This window comes from Triticum dicoccoides, chromosome 2B (genome assembly GCF_002162155.2).
Source record: "Triticum dicoccoides isolate Atlit2015 ecotype Zavitan chromosome 2B, WEW_v2.0, whole genome shotgun sequence".
In the NCBI taxonomy this organism is placed as follows: Eukaryota; Viridiplantae; Streptophyta; class Magnoliopsida; order Poales; family Poaceae; genus Triticum; species Triticum dicoccoides.
Window position 1 is genome coordinate 545,723,890 of NC_041383.1, and position 7,679 is coordinate 545,731,568.

The window sequence follows — 7,679 nt, forward strand, 5'->3', positions numbered from 1 at the left end:
TAAAGAAAACTTAGCATGGTGCTTCAAATGTTCTTATTGAAGATCGGAGTACCACAGACATGCTTCGAGATAACATTGACATGGTCTTCAGGAAAAGGTTGGATTTTGGATACACAAAGGATCCATCAGGAACAACTTGTAGAATAAGTTTTACAATTTCCTCATGAAAGAATGGGTAACACTGCTAAAGAGGATACTATAACAATAGGTCCTCCAGTCAAGTGTGCTAGGCATGACATCACCTTACCGGGTCATACAAGGACCAATGTTATAACTCTTGAAAATATGCTCCAACCATCATATCCGACCGTGGTTCAGATCTGATTGGTGTTAGGATACCTCAGACTCAGGATGACCGAGAAGAGAAGGTGCAAAACAAATTGACGAGATGACATGGTAAGATTCTCGGGAAATGTACAATGGAAGCGAGTTCGAAAACAAGAGTTCGTCATTAAACCAAGGGGAGGGTGAGGAGTCGGCTGATGGACTCAGCGACATATCATCGAGATTTCCGAAAAATGGATTTCCACAATTATGTGAACAAGAAGATAACATTTGTCATATCAAATGATATAATGATGTATGCTCGAGGAAAAACATACACACTTAAACATTGGTTGAAAGTTGCACCCGAAATATGGGCTTAGGGTGCATGATCAAGTTAGAATGGTGATCCAATAACCAGTAGTGTAAGAACGATCGGTTGACCATTAACTTGAAAGAAATTGGGTCGCTAGAAGTTTTGAATTCACACATCATAGTTCAATTGTCGGTTTTCCGATTAGAAACAACATGGGGGACCAAGGAATGAACGGAGGTGGCAGGAAGTATCACTTGTACCAAGAATGCATAAGAGGTGGTAAAATTCCCACGACATTCTTGACATAAAAGGTGGTAATACTCAAAGGTAGAACACAACATAAGCTGGATAGCAAGGAGCTCAAAGTACAACACAAAACATGAGCAAGTTTGTGTTGGAGAGAAGGCAATAATGTTGTCGATGATAACACAAATCATCGAGGGACAAGGAAGGTATTTGTCATCATGAGTTCGATTGATATCCTGGAAGAGCTCAGAATGTTCATGATGATCATGACACATTTGTCGAGAAGTTTCATGAAGATGTAATCGATCAGCGATGACATCAAGTCAAAGGAATGATGAAGCAAAAGGTCATTGGAACCATGGGTACGACACAAACTTGAAATCAAGCTTGATGTTTAAGGTGAAATGATATGATGAGGAAAATGGACGTAAGCATAGCTCATCGTCAAAATTTGTGCTTCGAGAAAGACCAGGTAGCATAGTTAAAAAGTTGCACGATAAGGATATAGCTAATCAGGCTAGGAATGGCTTGATCGGGTACAAACTCGTACTTAAAGAAGATTACTACGAGTAGTTGAACCGTAGTGCGGACTCGGTTCAGTTATCGGTGTCTTTGAGTGTTTAATAACTCAGAGTCCATGAAAAATTGTAATCAGTGAGAATGTAGTACTTGATGAAGAACTCATAAGAAGTTATGCAGTTCCAAGATAATCTCGAGATACCAGGGGGGTAATACTCGACGACAGTCCAAAGTAGAGCTTGGACTGGGGTATTGCTCTATAGAAGGTAAGTGCTTAAACATGCTAAGAAATGGTATTTAAAGGAGATCATGGTTGGAACCACGATTGAAAAAGGCCAGATCCCAGATATAAGATGTACTTATACCAAGGGAATAGTTAATTTAAGAGAAGCTTTAATGATAAGATCTACATCGTGTCCATGGGCATGAACACAAAGTTCAAGGTCGACTCCCACTTCTATAATGCATAACCTTCCATTCGCTTCTCGTCCTCGAAGAAGTTGTATGGTAGAAAATTATCTGCTACACACTAGAAGGGTATGACTTGTCAAAACCTTCTGGTTCATACGGTTTTTAAGGAAGGTATAGGTTCAACCCATAAGGGAATCTTAGGAACATATACCACAAACTACAGGAGCAAATAACTCCAGCTCGGAAGAAGAGCATGGTTGGCCAAATCAGAGAATAGGATTTACTAATGGCATTATGTATCAGGGAAGAATTCACAAGGAGATTAAATATGAAGGACATTGCCGAATAATAATCCAACAAAGGATTTCATGGTCGATAGCTGAGATGATGTGAGCATCGGCACATAACCAGTTGAAGAAAGAATGCAAGGGCGTCATATTATAGAACATCTGAATGATTCGATGCTTAGATATCAAAGGAATTATGATTTCCAAATCGAAGGATCAAAAGAGGATGCTCTGATCAAGGGTGGATAAGTTCAATAGACCTAAGGGTACAATTGACGGCAAATAGATTGGTTGAGAACAAGCTCATGTTTAAAATGACATCTGAGCCGGAAAGATAATTTAAAAGGATCAACTGATGATTACGTGCATTCGCACTCAGGTTGAATCAATGGGATCAAAATGACAGTGCCTAAGGATACTAACAAATATTGTCAGACATATGGAAAGCATCCATAATGCAAGTAGACAAGTATTGCAGAGCAATAAGCTAATAAAGGTTTTTGGAGGATCGAATAGTATTTCGAAGACCAATGTGAAACACATGAACAAATGGGGATGAACGGATACTCAATAAGGGCGAGAAATTATCCGTAGGGGTATTCAGGTGGCAAGGAACTGCAAGGGAGTAGGAACAAAATATTCTCGGAACAATATAAAGGATTTCAAGGTATCTTGTAATAACAAGATCAACTGGGAATAAAAGTAAGAACGGCAAGTGTATGTATTTATCCATAGAGATATTTCGATGGTAGGGAATTGCAAAAGCAACGAGCACAAAGTCTCAAAAGAGTATCGGAGAGTAACTTCGAAATCTTCTGGTGCAGCAGTTGACCATCGGTAATAAGATGCTCTCCGGGTGAAAGTGATCACAAGATCCTAATGTTAGATTTAGCAAAATTCATTTAACCCGAATAGAAGAGAGATCAGAGTCCCAGAGCATAGATGAGGAATAAAAGATCCTAATACCACCCAATGGCGACGTGGGCCCATGGGCCGCACAGCCATGTTAGTAGAAGTTTTGTAAAGTCTAGACTCAATTTCGGCCAAGGAGTGTGAAAGGGGGATTCCTACAGGCAGTCGGCTCTGATACCAACTTGTGACGCCCCCGATTCAATCATACACTAATCATGCACGCAAACGTGTACGATCAAGATCAGGGACTCACGAGAAGATATCACAACACAACTCTAATAATAAAATAAGTCATACAAGCATCATAATACAAGCCGGGGGCCTCGAGGGCTCGAATACAAGTGCTCGATCATAGACGAGTCAGCGGAAGCAACAATATCTGAGTACAGACATAAGTTAAACAAGTTGCCATAAGATGGCTAGCACAAACTGGGATACAGATCGAAAGAGGAGCAGGCCTCCTGCCTGGGATCCTCCTAACTACTCCTGGTCGTCGTCAGCGGCCTGCACGTAGTAGTAGGCACCTCCAGTGTAGTAGGAGTCGTCGTCGACGGTGGCGTCTGGCTCCAGGGCTCCAACATGTGGTTGCGACAACCAGGTAAAAAGGAAAGGGGGAAAAGAGGGAGAAAAGCAACCGTGAGTACTCATCCAAAGTACTCGCAAGCAAGGATCTACACTACATATGCATGGGTATATGTGTAAAAAGGCAATATTGGTGGACTGAACTGCAGAATGCCAGAATAAGAGGGGGATAGCTAGTCCTATCGAAGACTACGCTTCTGGCAGCCTCCGTCTTGCAGCATGTAGAAGAGAGTAGATTGAAGTCCTCCAAGTAGCATCGCATAGCATAATCCTACCCGGTGATCCTCCCCTCGTCGCCTTGTGGAAAAGCGATCACCGGGATGTCTGTGGAACTTGTCTGGGTGTGTTTTATTAAGTATCCGTTCTAGTTGTCATAAGGTCAAGGTACAACTCCGGGTCGTCCTTTTACCGAGGGACACGGCTATTCGAATAGATTAACTTCCCTGCAGGGGTGCACCACATAACCCAACACGCTCGATCCCATTTGGCCGGACACACTTTCATGGGTCATGCCCGGCCTCGGAAGATCAATACGTCACAACCCCACCTAGGCACAACAGAGAGGTCAGCACGCCGGTCTAAATCCTATGCGCGCAGGGGTCTGGGCCCATCGCCCATTGCACACCTGCATGTTGCGTGGGCGGCCGGAAGCAGAACTAGCCCCCTTAAAACAAGAGCAGGCTTACGTTCCAATCCGGCACGCGCCGCTCAGTCACTGACATCACGAAGGCTTCGGCTGATACCACGACGTCGAGTGCCCATATATTTCCCACGTAGTTGGTTAGTGCGTATAGGCCGGTGGCCAGACTCAGATCAAATACCAAGATCTCGTTAAGCGTGTTATTATGAAGCAACTGCAGACGCCGACCAGGGCCAGGCCCACCACTCTCCTAGGTGGTCTCAACCCGCCTTGTCGCTCCGCCACAAAGTAACAGTCGGGGGCCGTCGGGAACCCAGGCCCACCTCTACCGGGATGGAGCCACCTGTCCTTCCAGCCCCCACATCGGAATCACTTGCGGGTACTCAACGAGCCAACCCGACTTTAGTCACCATCTGTATAGTATGTATATATGTATAATATATACCCGTGAGCACCTCCCAAGTGATCACGGCCCGATAGTATAGCAAGGCAGACTGACAAGAATGTAGGGCCAATGATGATAAACTAGCATCCTATACTAAGCATTTAGGATTGCGGGTAAGGTATCAACGACTGTAGTAACAATGACAGGCTATGCAAAAGAATAGGAGTAACCAAACAGTATCATGCTACACTACTCTAATGCAAGCAGTATAGAGAAGATTAGGCGATATCTGGTGATCAAGGGGGGCGGGCTTGCCTGGTTGCCTGGTTGCTCTGGTGATCAAGGTGTAGTCGAACACACGGACAGGCACCGGTTTTAGAGTCTACTGGAAAGAAGTAACGGAGGGGGAACACAATAAATAACAGAGCAATCAAATGTAACACAAAGCATAACATGGCAATACGCGGTGCTAGGGGTGACCTAACGCAGTACTGCGCATGTCGGTCGGAGCGGGAAAATATTAGGAAGTATTTTCCAGCTCCGGGAAATTACCGGTCAGATGAAACAGAGGGAAAAGTTCCATGTTCATCATGCTGGAGGTGTGTGGTAGGTAAGTGAGTGGCATAGTCGGATTCGTCTAATTTTTCTGTTCATCTTTCATATATAAATTATTTCGATCCAAGTTACGGATTATTTTATATGATTTTTTAAAGCTTTAAATATTTTCTGGATTTTTCTGCATTTATTTAATCGAATTGACCAAGTCAATTTGATTGGTCAAAAGGGGAGATGGTGGCCCACATGTCAATAGCTATACCTAAACAAATAACTAAAACTAGCTTAAATAAATGCGGGGTCCACATGTAATAGGCTTAGACTAATTAATTAACCAACTAATCTAAACTAAATTAGTTTAGACCTAATTAAACTAGGCCGGCCACACACGGATGTGGCACAGCCCACATGCACACCAGCACACACACAATGCTAGGGAGTAACTCTATTCCTTTTAACACAAGATACATTTTGTGATTTTTGAAGGATTTAATCGATGCATTATCTAAAGCAGGTCCAATGGAACAAAATGAGGCTTGTTACGTCTACTTTCCATTCATATAATTTTTACCCATGTTAGGACTTGTCTTATCGCTGTTTAGTGGCAGTTTAGAAGGCTAGTCATTGTAGAAATACAAAAGCTAGCTACTGCTACAGTAACTGAATGTTACTGTAGCCGTGTGGCATAGCAGACAGCGGCTGCGGGAGCAGCGAAGCAAGCGGCATGCACACGGCTGCGCATGCTGAGCGCAGGGTGGGACGAACGCGAGGCGTGGGCGGCCGCGGGGCGAGCAGTGGCACGGGGTGAGCGCGGCCATGGTTCCGGCGGCGACCGGAGCAGACTGCAGCAACGCAGCGGCAGTAGGCAACAGTGGGCGGGCGCGGGGCGTCAGAGACGGGCCGCGGAAGAGGCGCTGCAGGGCGCATACTGCAGCGTGGACGCAGGGGCGGACGGTGTGTGAGCGCATGCGAGAGGAGAGCTCCGGCCACGGCGGACTACGGAGCCGAACTCGCTGGTAACGGTGCTACGACGACTACGGCGACGAGGGAAAGGGGGAACGGGGTGGTGCTCGCCGAGCAGGCGCAAGGTGGCCCATCGAGTGGCTTAGGAGCAGAAGAGGTGGCCGGCGTCGTCGTGGTACCTTGGCGACCCGAGGAGGAAGAAGCTTCGATCCGGCGCTGCAGCGTGAGGAGCTCCAACTGGTGGCACCAGTTGATGCAGAGGAAGACGACGAAGCGGACGGACGCGGTCCTAGGCGGTGGGGATGCATGGTGGTCGCGGTAGGACGAGATGGCCGGCGACGCGGGCACACAACGAGGTGGATCTGGACCGCGAAGGAGTGACGAGGGAGAGATGGGGCGTGGGAAAAATATCTGCGCAGGGGGAGTGGAGCTGACGAGGCCAAGAGGGGGGAGGGCGCCTGCCTTATCCCCTCGCCGACGCCGACGATGTGGTTCGGCGGGGCATCGCTCCTGTTGCGACCGCGCCAGGGGAACAGGGGGAGTAGGCGACAGGTGGGGGCTAGGTGGGCCAACTGGCTGAGCTGGGCCGAGGCCCAGGGGCTTCTCTTATTTATTTAACCTTTTGGATCTCTTGTTCTTTTTTTAATTACATTTCTATTTTCCTTTTAGTTTCATTTTATTTATTTATTTTAGTTTTGTAAAAAATAATTTTTAGCACTAAATTAGTAGTAATAATTAGGCCACTGCCACAAAAGTTTAGCACTACAATAAAATAGATTTGTATTTGTTTTATTATTACAGGCATTTAATAATTGCTTTTAGCCCCTGTTTTAATTAGTTAAGGGCATTAAACCACTTCGCAAAGATGTTGGGTCACAGCAATAATTAGTTATGCAATATTTGCCACACTTTGCACATTTTAGTTTGCATGTTTGAGAATTTTAAATTTTGACTTTAATTTGAATTTGGAATTTGAACTGTGTTTGAATGCAAAGGGTGATTAGTAATACTAAGATTGATGACATGGCACCGTTAACATGGGATTACTGTAGCTTAATTATTCGGGCGTCACAATTCTCCTCCACTACAAGAAATCTCGTCCCGAGATTTAAGGGGTGTAGTAAGGGGGAAAGACTCGGGAAGGACAAAGTTCAACACGTACCTGGGGGCTATCTCAGTGAGCTTGGCATAGAGGCATCTCGAGTTGAAATTCAAGAAAGTCATCGAGAACAAGGCTAGAAGGTGCAATAATAAGCTTCAAGTTTTTTTAGGGGGGGAAGCACCTAGTTTAAAAGGAAAAAAGGCGGTACACTCACAACACTCCTGTCGCGGTCGCATTGCACCCCACACATGTTCGGTCCTACACACGGCTCACGCAAACGGAACGTGCTTCGGCTTGCCTCTTCACTGACACTTGGGACTGCACTTGGAGAAACCGACCATGCGCCAAACTCCTCCCGCCCACCGCACGAAAATCCTCCCCCCACCCCACCCAAAAATTCCCCCAAATCCTATTCAACCGCCCTTCAGCCAACTAGCCAATAATATTCCACAAACCCCCTCCCCCCGCCCCCTCCACTCCATTCGCTCCGCCAAAGC